The sequence below is a fragment of the Telmatherina bonti genome (genome assembly GCF_933228915.1).
Source record: "Telmatherina bonti genome assembly, chromosome: 14".
In the NCBI taxonomy this organism is placed as follows: Eukaryota; Metazoa; Chordata; class Actinopteri; order Atheriniformes; family Telmatherinidae; genus Telmatherina; species Telmatherina bonti.
In genome coordinates, this window is record NC_136612.1 from 4,106,551 (window position 1) to 4,133,865 (window position 27,315).

Here is a 27,315-nt window from a genome sequence, read left to right on the forward strand (position 1 = left end):
TAACACATCTGACTTATATCACACACATCTCTAACACACCTGACTTATAACACACACACATCTAACACACCTGACTTATAACACACACATCTCTCTAACACACCTGACTTATAACACACACACATCTCTCTAACACACCTGACTTATAACACACACACATCTCTAACACACCTGACTTATAACACACACATCTCTAACACACATGACTTATAAAACACACACATCTCTAACACACCTGACTTATAACACACACATCTCTAACACACATGACTTATAACACACACATCTCTAACACACCTGACTTATAGCACACACACACATCTCTAACACACCTGACTTATAACACACACATCTCTAACACACCTGACTTATAACACACACGTCTCTCTAACACACCTGACTTATAACACACACACATCTCTCTAACACACCTGACTTATAACACACACACCTCTCTAACACACCTGACTTATAACACACACACATCTCTAACACACCTGACTTATAACACACACATCTCTCTAACACACCTGACTTATAACACACACATCTCTAACACATCTGACTTATATCACACACATCTCTAACACACCTGACTTATAACACACACACATCTAACACACCTGACTTATAACACACACATCTCTCTAACACACCTGACTTATAACACACACACATCTCTCTAACACACCTGACTTATAACACACACACATCTCTAACACACCTGACTTATAACACACACATCTCTAACACACATGACTTATAAAACACACACATCTCTAACACACCTGACTTATAACACACACATCTCTAACACACATGACTTATAACACACACATCTCTAACACACCTGACTTATAGCACACACACACATCTCTAACACACCTGACTTATAACACACACATCTCTAACACACATGACTTATAAAACACACACATCTCTAACACACCTGACTTATAACACACACATCTCTAACACACATGACTTATAACACACACATCTCTAACACACCTGACTTATAGCACACACACACATCTCTAACACACCTGACTTATAACACACACATCTCTAACACACCTGACTTATAACACACACGTCTCTCTAACACACCTGACTTATAACACACACACATCTCTCTAACACACCTGACTTATAACACACACACCTCTCTAACACACCTGACTTATAACACACACACATCTCTAACACACCTGACTTATAACACACACATCTCTCTAACACACCTGACTTATAACACACACACACATCTCTCTAACACACCTGACTTATAACACACACATCTCTAACACACCTGACTTATACCACACATCTCTCTAACACACCTGACTTATAACACACACATCTCTCTAACACACCTGACTTATAACACACACATCTCTAACACACCTGACTTATAACACACACACACATCTCTCTAACACACCTGACTTATAACACACACACCTCTCTAACACACCTGACTTATAACACACACACATCTCTAACACACCTGACTTATAACACACACATCTCTCTAACACACCTGACTTATAACACACACACACATCTCTCTAACACACCTGACTTATAACACACACATCTCTAACACACCTGACTTATAACACACACATCTCTCTAACACACCTGACTTATAACACACACATCTCTCTAACACACATGACTTATAACACACACATCTCTAACACACCTGACTTATAGCACACACACACATCTCTAACACACCTGACTTATAACACACACATCTCTAACACACCTGACTTATAACACACACGTCTCTCTAACACACCTGACTTATAACACACACACATCTCTCTAACACACCTGACTTATAACACACACACCTCTCTAACACACCTGACTTATAACACACACACATCTCTAACACACCTGACTTATAACACACACATCTCTCTAACACACCTGACTTATAACACACACACACATCTCTCTAACACACCTGACTTATAACACACACATCTCTAACACACCTGACTTATACCACACATCTCTCTAACACACCTGACTTATAACACACACATCTCTCTAACACACCTGACTTATAACACACACATCTCTAACACACCTGACTTATAACACACACACACATCTCTCTAACACACCTGACTTATAACACACACACCTCTCTAACACACCTGACTTATAACACACACACATCTCTAACACACCTGACTTATAACACACACATCTCTCTAACACACCTGACTTATAACACACACACACATCTCTCTAACACACCTGACTTATAACACACACATCTCTAACACACCTGACTTATAACACACACATCTCTCTAACACACCTGACTTATAACACACACATCTCTCTAACACAACTGATTTATAACACACACATCTCTCTAATACACCTGACTTATAACACACACATCTCTAACACATCTGACTTATAACACACACATCTCTAACACACCTGACTTATAACACACACACATCTAACACACCTGACTTATAACACACACATCTCTCTAACACACCTGACTTATAACACACACATCTCTCTAACACACCTGACTTATAACACACACACATCTCTAACACACCTGACTTATAACACACACATCTCTAACACACATGACTTATAAAACACACACATCTCTAACACACCTGACTTATAACACACACATCTCTAACACAACTGATTTATAACACACACATCTCTCTAACACACCTGACTTATAACACACACACATCTCTAACACACCTGACTTATAACACACACATCTCTAACACACCTGACTTATAACACACACATCTCTAACACACCTGACTTATAACACACACATCTCTCTAACACACCTGACTTATAACACACACATCTCTAACACACCTGACTTATAACACACACATCTCTCTAACACACCTGACTTATAACACACACATCTCTAACACACCTGACTTATAACACACACATCTCTCTAACACACCTGACTTAGAACACACACATCTCTCTAACACACCTGACTTATAACACACACATCTCTAACACACCTGACTTATAACACACACATCTCTAACACACCTGACTTATAACACACACATCTCTCTAACACACCTGACTTATAACACACACATCTCTAACACACCTGACTTATAACACACACATCTCTAACACACCTGACTTATAACACACACATCTCTAACACACCTGACTTAGAACACACACACATCTCTAACACACCTGACTTATAACACACACATCTCTAACACACCTGACTTATAACACACACATCTCTAACACACCTGACTTATAACACACACATCTCTCTAACACACCTGACTTATAACACACACATCTCTAACACACCTGACTTATAACACACACATCTCTAACACACCTGACTTATAACACACACATCTCTAACACACCTGACTTATAACACACACATCTCTAACACACCTGACTTATAACACACACATCCTTAACACACCTGACTTATAACACACACATCTCTAACACACCTGACTTATAACACACACATCTCTCTAACACACCTGACTTATAACACACACATCTCTAACACACCTGACTTATAACACACACATCTCTAACACACATAACTTATAACACACACACACATCTAACACACCTGACTTATAACACACACATCTCTAACACACATGACTTATAACACACACATCTCTAACACACCTGACTTATAACACACACATCTCTAACACACATAACTTATAACACACACACATCTAACACACCTGACTTATAACACACACATCTCTAACACACATGACTTATAACACACACATCTAACACACCTGACTTATAACACACACATCTCTAACACACCTGACTTAAAACACACACACATCTAACACACCTGACTTATAACACACACATCTCTAACACACATAACTTATAACACACACACATCTAACACACCTGACTTATAACACACACATCTCTAACACACCTGACTTATAACACACACATCTCTAACACACCTGACTTATAACACACACATCTCTAACACACATAACTTATAACACACACACATCTAACACACCTGACTTATAACACACACATCTCTAACACACATAACTTATAACACACACACATCTAACACACCTGACTTATAACACACACATCTCTAACACACATGACTTATAACACACACATCTAACACACCTGACTTATAACACACACATCTCTAACACACCTGACTTATAACTCACACATCTCTAATACACCTGACTTATAAAACACACACATCTCTAACACACATGACTTATAACACACACATCTCTAACACACCTGACTTGTAACACACACATCTCTAACACACCTGACTTATAACACACACATCTCTCTAACACACCTTACTTATAACACACACATCTCTAACACACCTGACTTATAACACACACATCTCTCTAACACACCTTACTTATAACACACACATCTCTAACACACCTGACTTATAACACACACATCTCTAAAACACCTGACTTATAACACACACATCTCTAACACACCTAACTTTTAACACACACATCTCTCTAACACACCTTACTTATAACACACACATCTCCAACACACCTGACTTATAACACACACATCTCTAACACACCTGACTTATAACACACACATCTCTAACACTCCTGACTTATAACACACACACATCTAACACACCTGACTTATAACACACACATCTCTAACACACCTGACTTATAACACACACATCTCTAACACACCTGACTTATAACACACACACATCTCTCTAACACACCTGACTTATAACACACACACCTCTAACACACCTGACTTATAACACACACATCTCTAACACACCTGACTTATAACACACACACACATCTAACTCACCTGACTTATAACACACACATCTCTCTAACACACCTGACTTATAACACACACACATCTCTAACACACCTGACTTATAACACACACACATCTCTAACACACCTGACTTATAACACACACACATCTCTAACACACCTGACTTATAACACACACATCTCTAACACACCTGACTTATAACACACACATCTCTCTAACACACCTGACTTATAACACACACACACATCTCTCTAACACACCTGACTTATAACACACACATCTCTAACACACCTGACTTATAACACACACATCTCTCTAACACACCTGACTTATAACACACACATCTCTCTAACACAACTGATTTATAACACACACATCTCTCTAATACACCTGACTTATAACACACACATCTCTAACACATCTGACTTATAACACACACATCTCTAACACACCTGACTTATAACACACACACATCTAACACACCTGACTTATAACACACACATCTCTCTAACACACCTGACTTATAACACACACATCTCTCTAACACACCTGACTTATAACACACACACATCTCTAACACACCTGACTTATAACACACACATCTCTAACACACATGACTTATAAAACACACACATCTCTAACACACCTGACTTATAACACACACATCTCTAACACACATGACTTATAACACACACATCTCTAACACACCTGACTTATAGCACACACACACATCTCTAACACACCTGACTTATAACACACACATCTCTAACACACCTGACTTATAACACACACGTCTCTCTAACACACCTGACTTATAACACACACACATCTCTCTAACACACCTGACTTATAACACACACACATCTCTAACACACCTGACTTATAACAGACACATCTCTAACACACCTGACTTATAACACACACATCTCTAACACACCTGACTTATAACACACACATCTCTCTAACACACCTGACTTATAACACACACATCTCTAACACACCTGACTTATAACACACACATCTCTCTAACACACCTGACTTATAACACACACATCTCTAACACACCTGACTTATAACACACACATCTCTCTAACACACCTGACTTATAACACACACATCTCTCTAACACACCTGACTTATAACACACACATCTCTAACACACCTGACTTATAACACACACATCTCTAACACACCTGACTTATAACACACACATCTCTAACACACCTGACTTATAACACACACATCCTTAACACACCTGACTTATAACACACACATCTCTAACACTCCTGACTTATAACACACACGTCTCTAACACACCTGACTTATAACACACACATCTCTAACACACATAACTTATAACACACACACACATCTAACACACCTGACTTATAACACACACATCTCTAACACACATGACTTATAACACACACATCTCTAACACACCTGACTTATAACACACACATCTCTAACACACATAACTTATAACACACACACATCTAACACACCTGACTTATAACACACACATCTCTAACACACATGACTTATAACACACACATCTAACACACCTGACTTATAACACACACATCTCTAACACACATAACTTAAAACACACACACATCTAACACACCTGACTTATAACACACACATCTCTAACACACATAATTTATAACACACACACATCTAACACACCTGACTTATAACACACACATCTCTAACACACCTGACTTATAACACACACATCTCTAACACACCTGACTTATAACACACACATCTCTAACACACATAACTTATAACACACACACATCTAACACACCTGACTTATAACACACACATCTCTAACACACATAACTTATAACACACACACATCTAACACACCTGACTTATAACACACACATCTCTAACACACATGACTTATAACACACACATCTAACACACCTGACTTATAACACACACATCTCTAACACACCTGACTTATAACTCACACATCTCTAATACACCTGACTTATAAAACACACACATCTCTAACACACATGACTTATAACACACACATCTCTAACACACCTGACTTATAACACACACATCTCTAACACACCTGACTTATAACACACACATCTCTCTAACACACCTTACTTATAACACACACATCTCTAACACACCTGACTTATAACACACACATCTCTCTAACACACCTTACTTATAACACACACATCTCTAACACACCTGACTTATAACACACACATCTCTAAAACACCTGACTTATAACACACACATCTCTAACACACCTAACTTTTAACACACACATCTCTCTAACACACCTTACTTATAACACACACATCTCCAACACACCTGACTTATAACACACACATCTCTAACACTCCTGACTTATAACACACACACATCTAACACACCTGACTTATAACACACACATCTCTAACACACCTGACTTATAAAACACACACATCTCTAACACACCTGACTTATAACACACACACATCTCTCTAACACACCTGACTTATAACACACACACCTATAACACACCTGACTTATAACACACACATCTCTAACACACCTGACTTATAACACACACACATCTAACTCACCTGACTTATAACACACACATCTCTCTAACACACCTGACTTATAACACACACACATCTCTAACACACCTGACTTATAACACACACACATCTCTAACACACCTGACTTATAACACACACACATCTCTAACACACCTGACTTATAACACACACATCTCTAACACACCTGACTTATAACACACACATCTCTAACACACCTGACTTATAACACACACATCTCTCTAACACACCTGACTTATAACACACACATCTCTAACACACCTGACTTATAACACACACATCTCTAACACACCTGACTTATAACACACACATCTCTCTAACACACCTGACTTATAACACACACATCTCTCTAACACACCTGACTTTTAACACACACATCTCTAACACACCAGACTTATGACACACACATCTCTAACACACCTGACTTATAACACACACATCTCTAACACACCTGACTTATAACACACACATCTCTAACACACCTGACTTATAACACACACATCTCTAACACACATAACTTATAACACACACACATCTAACACACCTGACTTATAACACACAGATCTCTAACACACATGACTTATAACACACACATCTAACACACCTGACTTATAACACACACATCTCTAACACACCTGACTTATAACACACACATCTCTAACACACCTGACTTATAAAACACACACATCTCTAACACACATGACTTATAACACACACATCTCTAACACACCTGACTTATAACACACACATCTCTAACACACCTGACTTATAACACACACATCTCTCTAACACACCTGACTTATAACACACACATCTCTCTAACACACCTGACTTTTAACACACACATCTCTAACACACCTGACTTATAACACACACACTTCTAACACACCTGACTTATAACACAAACATCCTTAACACACCTGACTTATAACACACACACATCTCTCTAACACACCTGACTTATAACACACACATCTCTAACACACCTGACTTATAACACACACACATCTCTAACACACCTGACTTATAACACACACATCTCTCTAACACACCTGACTTATAACACACACATCTCTAACACACCTGACTTATAACACACACACATCTCTAACACACCTGACTTATAACACACACATCTCTCTAACACACCTGACTTATAACACACACACATCTCTAACACACCTGACTTATAACACACACATCTCTCTAACACACCTGACTTATAACACACACATCTCTAACACACCTGACTTATAACACACACACATCTCTAACACACCTGACTTATAACACACACACATCTCTAACACACCTGACTTATAACACACACATCTCTAACACACCTGACTTATAACACACACATCTCTAACACACCTGACTTATAACACACACACATCTCTAACACACATAACTTATAACACACACACTTCTAACACACCTGACTTATAACACACACATCTCTAACAGACATGACTTATAACACACACATCTCTGACACACCTGACTTATAACACACACATCTCTAACACACATAACTTATAACACACACACATCTAACACACCTGACTTATAACACACACATCTCTAACACACCTGACTTATAACACACACATGTCTAACACACCTGACTTATAAATCACACACATCTCTAACACACCTGACTTATAACACACACATCTCTCTAACACACCTGACTTATAACACACACACTTCTAACACACCTGACTTATAACACAAACACCCTTAACACACCTGACTTATAACACACACACATCTCTCTAACACACCTGACTTATAACACACACATCTCTAACACACCTGACTTATAACACACACATCTCTAACACACCTGACTTATAACACACACATCCTTAACACACCTGACTTATAACACACACACATCTCTAACACACCTGACTTATAACACACACATCTCTAACACACCTGACTTATAACACACACATCCTTAACACACCTGACTTATAACACACACATCTCTCTAACACACCTGACTTATAACACACACATCTCTAACACACCTGACTTATAACACACACATCTCTAACACACCTGACTTATAACACACACACATCTCTAACACACATAACTTATAACACACACACTTCTAACACACCTGACTTATAACACACACATCTCTGACACACCTGACTTATAACACACACATCTCTTACACACATAACTTATAACACACACACATCTAACACACCTGACTTATAACACACACATCCTTAACACACCTGACTTATAACACACACACATCTCTAACACACCTGACTTATAACACACACATCTCTAACACACCTGACTTATAACACACACATCCTTAACACACCTGACTTATAACACACACATCTCTCTAACACACCTGACTTATAACACACACATCTCTAACACACCTGACTTATAACACACACATCTCTAACACACCTGACTTATAACACACACACATCTCTAACACACATAACTTATAACACACACACTTCTAACATACCTGACTTATAACACACACATCTCTGACACACCTGACTTATAACACACACATCTCTTACACACATAACTTATAACACACACACATCTAACACACCTGACTTATAACACACACATCTCTAACACACCTGACTTATAACACACACATCTCTAACACACCTGACTTATAAAACACACACATCTCTAACACACCTGACTTATAACACACACATCTCTAACACACATGACTTATAACACACACATCTCTCTAACACACCTGACTTATAACACACACATCTCTAACACACATAACTTATAACACACACACATCTAACACACCTGACTTATAACACACACATCTCTAACACACCTGACTTATAACACACACATCTCTCTAACACACCTGACTTATAACACACACATCTCTAACACACATGACTTATAACACACACATCTCTAACACACATGACTTATAACACACACATCTCTAACACTCCTGACTTATAACACACACATCTCTAACACACCTGACTTATAACACACACATCTCTAACACTCCTGACTTATAACACACACATCTAACACACCTGACTTATAACACACACATCTCTCTAACACACCTGACTTATAACACACACATCTCTAACACACCTGACTTATAACACACACACATCTCTCTAACACACCTGACTTATAACACACACATCTCTCTAACACACCTGACTTATAACACACACATCTCTAACACACCTGACTTATAAAACACACACATCTCTAACACACCTGACTTATAACACACACATCTCTCTAACACACCTGACTTATAACACACACATCTCTAACACACATGACTTATAACACACACATCTCTAACACACCTGACTTATAACACACACATCTCTAACACACCTGACTTATAACACACACATCTCTCTAACACACCTGACTTATAACACACACATCTCTCTAACACACCTGACTTATAACACACACATCTCTAACACACCTGACTTAAAACACACACACATCTCTAACACACCTGACTTATAACACACACATCTCTAACACACCTGACTTATAACACACACATCTCTAACACACCTGACTTATAACACACACATCTCTCTAACACACCTGACTTATAACACACACATCTCTAACACACCTGACTTAAAACACACACACATCTCTAACACACATGACTTAAAACACACACATCTCTAACACACATGACTTATAACACACACATCTCTCTAACACACCTGACTTATAACACACACATTTCTCTAACACACCTGACTTATAACACACACACATCTCTCTAACACACCTGACTTATAACACACACATCTCTAACACACCTGACTTATAACACACACATCTCTCTAACACACCTGACTTATAACACACACATCTCTAACACACTTGACTTATAACACACACATCTCTCTAACACACCTGACTTATAACACACACATCTCTAACACACCTGACTTAAAACACACACATCTCTCTAACACACCTGACTTATAACACACACACATCTCTCTAACACACCTGACTTATAACACACACATCTCTAACACACATGACTTATAACACACACATCTCTAACACAACTGATTTATAACACACACATCTCTCTAACACACCTGACTTATAACACACACACATCTCTCTAACACACCTGACTTATAACACACACATCTCTAACACACCTGACTTATAACACACACATCTCTCTAACACACCTGACTTATAACACACACATCTCTAACACACCTGACTTATAACACACACATCTCTAACACACCTGACTTATAACACACACATCTCTAACACATCTGACTTATAACACACACATCTCTAACACACCTGACTTATAACACACACATCTCTAACACACCTGACTTATAACACACACATCTCTAACACACCTGACTTATAACACACACATCTCTCTAACACACCTGACTTATAACTCACACATCTCTCTAACACACCTGACTTATAACACACACATCTCTAACACACCTGACTTATAACACACACATCTCTAACACACCTGACTTATAACACACACATCTCTAACACACCTGACTTATAACACACACATCTCTAACACACCTGACTTATAACACACACATCTCTAACACACCTGACTTATAACACACACACCTCTAACACATCTGACTTATAACACACACATCTCTCTAATACACCTGACTTATAACACACACATCTCTAACACACCTGACTTATAACACACACATCTCTAACACACCTGACTTATAACACACACATCTCTAACACACCTGACTTACAACACACACACATCTAACACACCTGACTTATAACACACACATCTCTCTAACACACCTGACTTATAACACACACACATCTCTAACACACCTGACTTATAACACACACATCTCTAACACACCTGACTTATAACACACACATCTCTAACACACCTGACATATAACACACACATCTCTCTAACACACCTGACTTATAACACACACGTCTCTCTAACACACCTGACTTATAACACACACATCTCTCTAACACACCTGACTTTTAACACACACACAGATCTCTAACACACCTGACTTATAACACACACACATCTAACACACCTGACTTATAACACACACATCTCTCTAACACACCTGACTTATAACACACACACATCTCTAACACACCTGACTTATAACACACACACATCTCTAACACACCTGACTTATAACACACACATCTCTAACACACCTGACTTATAACACACACATCTCTAACACACCTGACTTATAACACACACATCTCTCTAACACACCTGACTTATAACACACACATCTCTAGCACACATGACTTATAACACACACATCTCTAACACACATGACTTATAACACACACATCTCTAACACACCTGACTTATAACACACACATCTCTAACACACCTGACTTATAACACACACACACATCTCTAACACACCTGACATATAACACACACATCTCTCTAACACACCTGACTTATAACACACACGTCTCTCTAACACACCTGACTTATAACACACACATCTCTCTAACACACCTGGCTTTTAACACACACACAGATCTCTAACACACCTGACTTATAACACACACACATCTAACACACCTGACTTAAAACACACACATCTGTCTAACACACCTGACTTATAACACACACACATCTCTAACGTACCTGACTTATAACACACACATCTCTCTAACACACCTGACTTATAACACACACACATCTCTCTAACACACCTGACTTATAACACACACATCTCTAACACACCTGACTTATAACACACACATCTCTAACACACCTGACTTATAACACACACACATCTCTCTAACACACCTGACTTATAACACACACATCTCTAACACACCTGACTTATAACACACACATGTCTCTAACACACCTGACTTATAACACACACATCTCTCTAACACAACTGATTTATAACACACACATCTCTCTAACACACCTGACTTATAACACACACATCTCTCTAACACACCTGACTTATAACAGACACATCTCTAACACACCTGACTTATAACACACACATCTCTAACACACCTGACTTATAACACACACACATCTAACACACCTGACTTATAACACACACATCTCTCTAACACACCTGACTTATAACACACACATCTCTAACACACCTGACTTATAACACACACATCTCTAACACACCTGACTTATAACACACACATCTCTAACACACCTGACTTATAACACACACACATCTAACACACCTGACTTATAACACACACATCTCTCTAACACACCTGACTTATAACACACACATCTCTCTAACACACCTGACTTATTACACACACATCTCTAACACACCTGACTTATAACACACACACATGTCTAACACACCTGACTTATAACACACACACATCTCTAACGTACCTGACTTATAACACACACACATCTCTAATACAACTGATTTATAACACACACATCCTTAACACACCTGACTTATAAAACACACACATCTCTAACACACCTGACTTATAACACACACATCTCTAACACACATGGCTTATAACACACACATCTCTAACACACCTGACTTATAACACACACACACATCTCTAACACACCTGACTTATAACACACACATCTCTCTAACACACCTGACTTATAACACACACATCTCTCTAACACACCTGACTTATAACACACACATCTCTCTAACACACCTGACTTTTAACACACACACACATCTCTCTAACACACCTGACTTATAACACACACACATCAAACACACCTGACTTATAACACACACATCTCTCTAACACACCTGACTTATAACACACACACATCTCTAACACACCTGACTTATAACACACACACATCTCTAACACACCTGACTTATAACACACACATCTCTAACACACCTGACTTATAACACACACATCTCTAACACACCTGACTTATAACACACACATCTCTCTAACACACTTGACTTATAACACACACATCTCTCTAACACACCTGACTTATAACACACACATCTCTAACACACCTGACTTATAACACACACATATCTCTAACACACCTGACTTATAACACACACATCTCTAACACACCTGACTTATAACACACACATCTCTAACACACCTGAGTTATAACACACACATCTCTCTAACACAACTGATTTATAACACACATATCTCTCTAACACACCTGACTTATAACACACACATCTCTCTAACACACCTGACTTATAACACACACATCTCTAACACACCTGACTTATAACACACACATCTCTAACACACCTGACTTATAACACACACACATCTAACACACCTGACTTATAACACACACATCTCTCTAACACAACTGATTTATAACACACATATCTCTCTAACACACCTGACTTATAACACACACATCTCTAACACACCTGACTTATAACACACACATCTCTAACACACCTGACTTATAACACACACATCTCTAACACACCTGACTTATAACACACACACATCTAACACACCTGACTAATAACACACACATCTCTCTAACACACCTGACTTATAACACACACATCTCTCTAACACACCTGACTTATTACACACACATCTCTAACACACCTGACTTATAACACACACACATGTCTAACACACCTGACTTATAAAACACACACATCTCTAACACACCTGACTTATAACACACACATCTCTAACACACATGGCTTATAACACACACATCTCTAACACACCTGACTTATAACACACACACACATCTCTAACACACCTGACTTATAACACACACATCTCTCTAACACACCTGACTTATAACACACACATCTCTCTAACACACCTGACTTATAACACACACATCTCTCTAACACACCTGACTTTTAACACACACACACATCTCTCTAACACACCTGACTTATAACACACACACATCAAACACACCTGACTTATAACACACACACATCTCTAACACACCTGACTTATAACACACACACATCTCTAACACACCTGACTTATAACACACACACATCTCTAACACACCTGACTTATAACACACACATCTCTAACACACCTGACTTAGAACACACACATCTCTAACACACCTGACTTATAACACACACATCTCTCTAACACACTTGACTTATAACACACACATCTCTCTAACACACCTGACTTATAACACACACATCTCTAACACACCTGACTTATAACACACACATATCTCTAACACACCTGACTTATAACACACACATCTCTAACACACCTGACTTATAACACACACATCTCTAACACACCTGACTTATAACACACACATCTCTCTAACACACCTGACTTATAACACACACATCTCTAACACACCTGACTTATAACACACACATCTCTAACACACCTGACTTATAACACACACATCTCTCTAACACACATGACTTATAACACACACATCTCTCTAACACACCTGACTTATAACACACACATCTCTCTAACACACCTGACTTATAACACACACATCTCTAACACACCTGACTTATAACACACACATCTCTAACACACCTGACTTATAACACACACATCTCTCTAACACACCTGACTTATAACACACACATCTCTAACACACATGACTTATAACACACACATCTCTCTAACACACCTGACTTATAACACACACATCTCTAACACACCTGACTTATAACACACACATCTCTAACACACCTGACTTATAACACACACATCTCTCTAACACACCTGACTTATAACACACACACATCTCTCTAACACACCTGACTTATAACACACACACATCTCCAACACACCTAACTTATAACACACACATCTCTCTAACACACCTGACTTATAACACACACATCTCTAACACACCTGACTTATAACACACACATCTCTAACACACCTGACTTATAACACACACATCTCTAACACACCTGACTTATAACACACACATCTCTCTAACACACCTGACTTATAACACACACACATCTCTCTAACACACCTGACTTATAACACACACACACATCTCTAACACACCTGACTTATGACACACACATCTCTCTAACACACCTGACTTATAACACACACACACATCTCTAACACACCTGACATATAACAGACACGTCTCTCTAACACACCTGACTTATAACACACACACATCTCTCTAACACACCTGCCTTATAACACACACATCTCTAACACACCTGACTTATAACACACACATCTCTAACACACCTGACTTATAACACACACATCTCTAACACACCTGACTTATAACACACACATCTCTCTAACACACCTGACTTATAACACACACACATCTCTCTAACACACCTGACTTATAACACACACACATCTCTCTAACACACCTGACTTATAACACACACACATCTCTAACGTACCTGAATTATAACACACACATCTCTAACACACCTGACTTATAACACACACACATCTCTCTAACACACCTGACTTATAACAAACACACACATCTCTAACGTACCTGAATTATAACACACACATCTCTAACACACCTGACTTATAACACACACACATCTCTCTAACACACGTGACTTATAACACACACACATCTCTCTAACACACCTGACTTATAACACACACACATCTCTAACGTACCTGAATTATAACACACACATCTCTAACACACCTGACTTATAAAACACACACATCTCTAACACACCTGACTTATAACACACACATCTCTAACACACATGACTTATAACACACACATCTCTAACACACCTGACTTATAACACACACACACATCTCTAACACACCTGACTTATAACACACACATCTCTCTAACACGCCTGACTTATAACACACACACACATCTCTAACACACCTGACTTATAACACACACGTCTCTCTAACACACCTGACTTATAACACACACACATCTCTCTAACACAACTGATTTATAACACACATATCTCTCTAACACACCTGACTTATAACACACACATCTCTAACACACCTGACTCATAACACACACATCTCTAACACACCTGACTTATAACACACACATCTCTAACACACCTGACTTATAACACACACACACATCTAACACACCTGACTTATAACACACACATCTCTCTAACACACCTGACTTATAACACACACATCTCTCTAACACACCTGACTTATAAGACACACACATCTCTCTAACACACCTGACTTATAACACACACACACATCTCTAACACACCTGACTTATAACACAATCACATCTCTAACGTACCTGACTTATAACACACACACATCTCTCTTACACACCTGACTTATAACACACACACATCTCTAACGTACCTGACTTATAACACACACATCTCTCTAACACACCTGACTTATAACACACACATCTCTCTAACACAACTGATTTATAACACACACATCCTTAACACACCTGACTTATAAAACACACACATCTCTAACACACCTGACTTATAACACACACATCTCTAACACACATGACTTATAACACACACATCTCTAACACACCTGACTTATAACACACACATCTCTCTAACACACCTGACTTATAACACACACATCTCTCTAACACACCTGACTTTTAACACACACACACATCTCTAACACACCTGACTTATAACACACACACATCAAACACACCTGACTTATAACACACACATCTCTCTAACACACCTGACTTATAACACACACACATCTCTAACACACCTGACTTATAACACACACACATCTCTAACACACCTGACTTATAACACACACATCTCTAACACACCTGACTTATAACACACACATCTCTAACACACCTGACTTATAACACACACATCTCTCTAACACACCTGACTTATAACACACACATCTCTAACACACCTGACTTATAACACACACATCTCTCTAACACACCTGACTTATAACACACACACATCTCTAACACACCTGACTTATAACACACACATCTCTCTAACACACCTGACATATAACACACACATCTCTAACACACCTGACTTAAAACACACACATCTCTCTAACACACCTGACTTATAACACACACACATCTCTCTAACACACCTGACTTATAACACACACATCTCTAACACACATGACTTATAACACACACATCTCTAACACACATGACTTATAACACACACATCTCTCTAACACACCTGACTTATAACACACACATCTCTAACACACCTGACTTATAACACACACATCTCTAACACACCTGACTTATAACACACACATCTCTCTAACACACCTGACTTATAACACACACACATCTCTCTAACACACCTGACTTATAACACACACATCTCTAACACACCTGACTTATAACACACACATCTCTAACACACCTGACTTATAACACACATCTCTAACACACCTGACTTATAACACACACATCTCTAACACACCTGACTTATAACACACACATCTCTCTAACACACCTGACTTATAACACACACATCTCTCTAACACACCTGACTTATAACACACACATCTCTAACACACCTGACTTATAACACACACATCTCTAACACACCTGACTTATAACACACACATCTCTCTAACACACCTGACTTATAACACACACATCTCTAACACACCTGACTTATAACACACACATCTCTCTAACACACCTGACTTATAAGACACACACATCTCTCTAACACACCTGACTTATAACACACACACACATCTCTAACACACCTGACTTATAACACAATCACATCTCTAACGTACCTGACTTATAACACACACACATCTCTCTAACACACCTGACTTATAACACACACACATCTCTAACGTACCTGACTTATAACACACACATCTCTCTAACACACCTGACTTATAACACACACATCTCTCTAACACAACTGATTTATAACACACACATCCTTAACACACCTGACTTATAAAACACACACATCTCTAACACACCTGACTTATAACACACACATCTCTAACACACATGACTTATAACACACACATCTCTAACACACCTGACTTATAACACACACATCTCTCTAACACACCTGACTTATAACACACACATCTCTCTAACACACCTGACTTTTAACACACACACACATCTCTAACACACCTGACTTATAACACACACACATCAAACACACCTGACTTATAACACACACATCTCTCTAACACACCTGACTTATAACACACACACATCTCTCTAACACACCTGACTTATAACACACACATCTCTAACACACATGACTTATAACACACACATCTCTAACACACATGACTTATAACACACACATCTCTCTAACACACCTGACTTATAACACACACATCTCTAACACACCTGACTTATAACACACACATCTCTAACACACCTGACTTATAACACACACATCTCTCTAACACACCTGACTTATAACACACACACATCTCTCTAACACACCTGACTTATAACACACACATCTCTAACACACCTGACTTATAACACACACATCTCTAACACACCTGACTTATAACACACATCTCTAACACACCTGACTTATAACACACACATCTCTAACACACCTGACTTATAACACACACATCTCTCTAACACACCTGACTTATAACACACACATCTCTCTAACACACCTGACTTATAACACACACATCTCTAACACACCTGACTTATAACACACACATCTCTAACACACCTGACTTATAACACACACATCTCTCTAACACACCTGACTTATAACACACACATCTCTAACACACCTGACTTATAACACACACATCTCTCTAACACACCTGACTTATAAGACACACACATCTCTCTAACACACCTGACTTATAACACACACACACATCTCTAACACACCTGACTTATAACACAATCACATCTCTAACGTACCTGACTTATAACACACACACATCTCTCTAACACACCTGACTTATAACACACACACATCTCTAACGTACCTGACTTATAACACACACATCTCTCTAACACACCTGACTTATAACACACACATCTCTCTAACACAACTGATTTATAACACACACATCCTTAACACACCTGACTTATAAAACACACACATCTCTAACACACCTGACTTATAACACACACATCTCTAACACACATGACTTATAACACACACATCTCTAACACACCTGACTTATAACACACACATCTCTCTAACACACCTGACTTATAACACACACATCTCTCTAACACACCTGACTTTTAACACACACACACATCTCTAACACACCTGACTTATAACACACACACATCAAACACACCTGACTTATAACACACACATCTCTCTAACACACCTGACTTATAACACACACACATCTCTAACACACCTGACTTATAACACACACACATCTCTAACACACCTGACTTATAACACACACATCTCTAACACACCTGACTTATAACACACACATCTCTAACACACCTGACTTATAACACACACATCTCTCTAACACACCTGACTTATAACACACACATCTCTCTAACACACCTGACATATAACACACACATCTCTAACACACCTGACTTAAAACACACACATCTCTCTAACACACCTGACTTATAACACACACATCTCTAACACACATGACTTATAACACACACATCTCTAACACACATGACTTATAACACACACATCTCTCTAACACACCTGACTTATAACACACACATCTCTAACACACCTGACTTATAACACACACATCTCTAACACACCTGACTTATAACACACACATCTCTCTAACACACCTGACTTATAACACACACACATCTCTCTAACACACCTGACTTATAACACACACATCTCTAACACACCTGACTTATAACACACACACATCTCTAACACACCTGACTTATAACACACACATCTCTAACACACCTGACTTATAACACACACATCTCTAACACACCTGACTTATAACACACACATCTCTCTAACACACCTGACTTATAACACACACATCTCTAACACACCTGACTTATAACACACACATCTCTCTAACACACCTGACTTATAACACACACACATCTCTAACACACCTGACTTATAACACACACATCTCTCTAACACACCTGACATATAACACACACATCTCTAACACACCTGACTTAAAACACACACATCTCTCTAACACACCTGACTTATAACACACACACATCTCTCTAACACACCTGACTTATAACACACACATCTCTAACACACATGACTTATAACACACACATCTCTAACACACATGACTTATAACACACACATCTCTCTAACACACCTGACTTATAACACACACATCTCTAACACACCTGACTTATAACACACACATCTCTAACACACCTGACTTATAACACACACATCTCTCTAACACACCTGACTTATAACACACACACATCTCTCTAACACACCTGACTTATAACACACACATCTCTAACACACCTGACTTATAACACACACATCTCTAACACACCTGACTTATAACACACATCTCTAACACACCTGACTTATAACACACACATCTCTAACACACCTGACTTATAACACACACATCTCTCTAACACACCTGACTTATAACACACACATCTCTCTAACACACCTGACTTATAACACACACATCTCTAACACACCTGACTTATAACACACACATCTCTAACACACCTGACTTATAACACACACATCTCTCTAACACACCTGACTTATAACACACACATCTCTAACACACCTGACTTATAACACACACATCTCTCTAACACACCTGACTTATAAGACACACACATCTCTCTAACACACCTGACTTATAACACACACACACATCTCTAACACACCTGACTTATAACACAATCACATCTCTAACGTACCTGACTTATAACACACACACATCTCTCTAACACACCTGACTTATAACACACACACATCTCTAACGTACCTGACTTATAACACACACATCTCTCTAACACACCTGACTTATAACACACACATCTCTCTAACACAACTGATTTATAACACACACATCCTTAACACACCTGACTTATAAAACACACACATCTCTAACACACCTGACTTATAACACACACATCTCTAACACACATGACTTATAACACACACATCTCTAACACACCTGACTTATAACACACACATCTCTCTAACACACCTGACTTATAACACACACATCTCTCTAACACACCTGACTTTTAACACACACACACATCTCTAACACACCTGACTTATAACACACACACATCAAACACACCTGACTTATAACACACACATCTCTCTAACACACCTGACTTATAACACACACACATCTCTAACACACCTGACTTATAACACACACACATCTCTAACACACCTGACTTATAACACACACATCTCTAACACACCTGACTTATAACACACACATCTCTAACACACCTGACTTATAACACACACATCTCTCTAACACACCTGACTTATAACACACACATCTCTAACACACCTGACTTATAACACACACATCTCTCTAACACACCTGACTTATAACACACACACATCTCTAACACACCTGACTTATAACACACACATCTCTCTAACACACCTGACATATAACACACACATCTCTAACACACCTGACTTAAAACACACACATCTCTCTAACACACCTGACTTATAACACACACACATCTCTCTAACACACCTGACTTATAACACACACATCTCTAACACACCTGACTTATAACACACACATCTCTAACACACATGACTTATAACACACACATCTCTCTAACACACCTGACTTATAACACACACATCTCTAACACACCTGACTTATAACACACACATCTCTAACACACCTGACTTATAACACACACATCTCTCTAACACACCTGACTTATAACACACACACATCTCTCTAACACACCTGACTTATAACACACACATCTCTAACACACCTGACTTATAACACACACATCTCTAACACACCTGACTTATAACACACATCTCTAACACACCTGACTTATAACACACACATCTCTAACACACCTGACTTATAACACACACATCTCTCTAACACACCTGACTAATAACACACACATCTCTCTAACACACCTGACTTATAACACACACATCTCTAACACACCTGACTTATAACACACACATCTCTAACAGACCTGACTTATAACACACACATCTCTCTAACACACCTGACTTATAACACACACATCTCTAACACACCTGACTTATAACACACACATCTCTAACACACCTGACTTATAACACACACATCTCTAACACACCTGACTTATAACACACACACATCTAACACACCTGACTTATAACACACACATCTCTCTAACACACCTGACTTATAACACACACATCTCTCTAACACACCTGACTTATAACACACACACATATCTAACACACCTGACTTATAACACAATCACATCTCTAACGTACCTGACTTATAACACACACATCTCTAACACACCTGACTTATAACACACACACATCTCTAACGTACCTGACTTATAACACACACATCTCTCTAACACACCTGACTTATAACACACACATCTCTCTAACACAACTGATTTATAACACACACATCCTTAACACACCTGACTTATAAAACACACACATCTCTAACACACCTGACTTATAACACACACATCTCTAACACACATGACTTATAACACACACATCTCTAACACACCTGACTTATAACACACACACACATCTCTAACACACCTGACTTATAACACACACATCTCTCTAACACACCTGACTTATAACACACACATCTCTCTAACACACCTGACTTATAACACACACATCTCTCTAACACACCTGACTTTTAACACACACACACATCTCTAACACACCTGACTTATAACACACACACATCAAACACACCTGACTTATAACACACACATCTCTCTAACACACCTGACTTATAACACACACACATCTCTAACACACCTGACTTATAACACACACACATCTCTAACACACCTGACTTATAACACACACATCTCTAACACACCTGACTTATAACACACACATCTCTAACACACCTGACTTATAACACACACACATCTCTAACACACCTGACTTATAACACACACATCTCTAACACACCTGACTTATAACACACACATCTCTCTAACACACCTGACTTATAACACACACATCTCTCTAACACACCTGACTTATAACACACACATCTCTAACACACCTGACTTATAACACACACATCTCTAACACACCTGACTTATAACACACACATCTCTCTAACACACCTGACTTATAACACACACATCTCTAACACACCTGACTTATAACACACACATCTCTAACACACCTGACTTATAACACACACATCTCTAACACACCTGACTTATAACACACACACATCTAACACACCTGACTTATAACACACACATCTCTCTAACACACCTGACTTATAACACACACATCTCTCTAACACACCTGACTTATAACACACACACATCTCTAACACACCTGACTTATAACACAATCACATCTCTAACGTACCTGACTTATAACACACACATCTCTAACACACCTGACTTATAACACAATCACATCTCTAACGTACCTGACTTATAACACACACATCTCTCTAACACACCTGACTTATAACACACACATCTCTCTAACACAACTGATTTATAACACACACATCCTTAACACACCTGACTTATAAAACACACACATCTCTAACACACCTGACTTATAACACACACATCTCTAACACACATGACTTATAACACACACATCTCTAACACACCTGACTTATAACACACACACACATCTCTAACACACCTGACTTATAACACACACATCTCTCTAACACACCTGACTTATAACACACACATCTCTCTAACACACCTGACTTATAACACACACATCTCTCTAACACACCTGACTTTGAACACACACACACATCTCTAACACACCTGACTTATAACACACACACATCAAACACACCTGACTTATAACACACACATCTCTCTAAAACACCTGACTTATAACACACACACATCTCTAACACACCTGACTTATAACACACACACATCTCTAACACACCTGACTTATAACACACACATCTCTAACACACCTGACTTATAACACACACATCTCTAACACACCTGACTTATAACACACACATCTCTCTAACACACCTGACTTATAACACACACATCTCTAACACACCTGACTTATAACACACACATCTCTCTAACACACCTGACTTATAACACACACACATCTCTAACACACCTGACTTATAACACACACATCTCTCTAACACACCTGACATATAACACACACATCTCTAACACACCTGACTTAAAACACACACATCTCTCTAACACACCTGACTTATAACACACACACATCTCTCTAACACACCTGACTTATAACACACACATCTCTAACACACATGACTTATAACACACACATCTCTAACACACATGACTTATAACACACACATGTCTCTAACACACCTGACTTATAACACACACATCTCTAACACACCTGACTTATAACACACACATCTCTCTAACACACCTGACTTATAACACACACACATCTCTCTAACACACCTGACTTATAACACACACATCTCTAACACACCTGACTTATAACACACATCTCTAACACACCTGACTTATAACACACACATCTCTAACACACCTGACTTATAACACACACATCTCTCTAACACACCTGACTTATAACACACACACATCTCTAACACACCTGACTTATAACACACACATCTCTCTAACACACCTGACTTATAACACACACACATCTCTAACACACATGACTTATAACACACACACATCTCTAACGTACCTGAATTATAACACACACATCTCTAACACACCTGACTTATAACACACACACACATCTCTAACACACCTGACTTATAAAACACACACATCTCTAACACACCTGACTTATAACACACACACACATCTCTAACACACCTGACTTATAACACACACATCTCTAACGTACCTGAATTATAACACACACATCTCTAACACACTTGACTTATAAAACACACACATCTCTAACACACCTGACTTATAAAACACACACATCTCTAACACACCTGACTTATAACACACACATCTCTAACACACATGACTTATAACACACACATCTCTAACACACCAGACTTATAACACACACACACATCTCTAACACACCTGACTTATAACACACACGTCTCTCTAACACACCTGACTTATAACACACACACATCTCTCTAACACACCTGACTTATAACACACACATACATCTCTAACACACCTGACTTATAACACACACACATCTAACACACCTGACTTATAACACACACATCTCTCTAACACACCTGACTTATAACACACACACATCTCTAACACACATGACTTATAACACATACACATCTCTAACACACCTGACTTATAACACAAACATCCTTAACACACATGACTTATAACACATACACATCTCTAACACACCTGACTTGTAACACACACATCTCTAACACACCTGACTTATAACACACACATCTCTCTAACACACCTGACTTATAACACACACACATCTCTAACACACCTGACTTATAACACACACATCTCTCTAACACACCTGACATATAACACACACATCTCTAACACACCTGACTTAAAACACACACATCTCTCTAACACACCTGACTTATAACACACACATCTCTAACACACATGACTTATAACACACACATCTCTAACACACATGACTTATAACACACACATCTCTCTAACACACCTGAC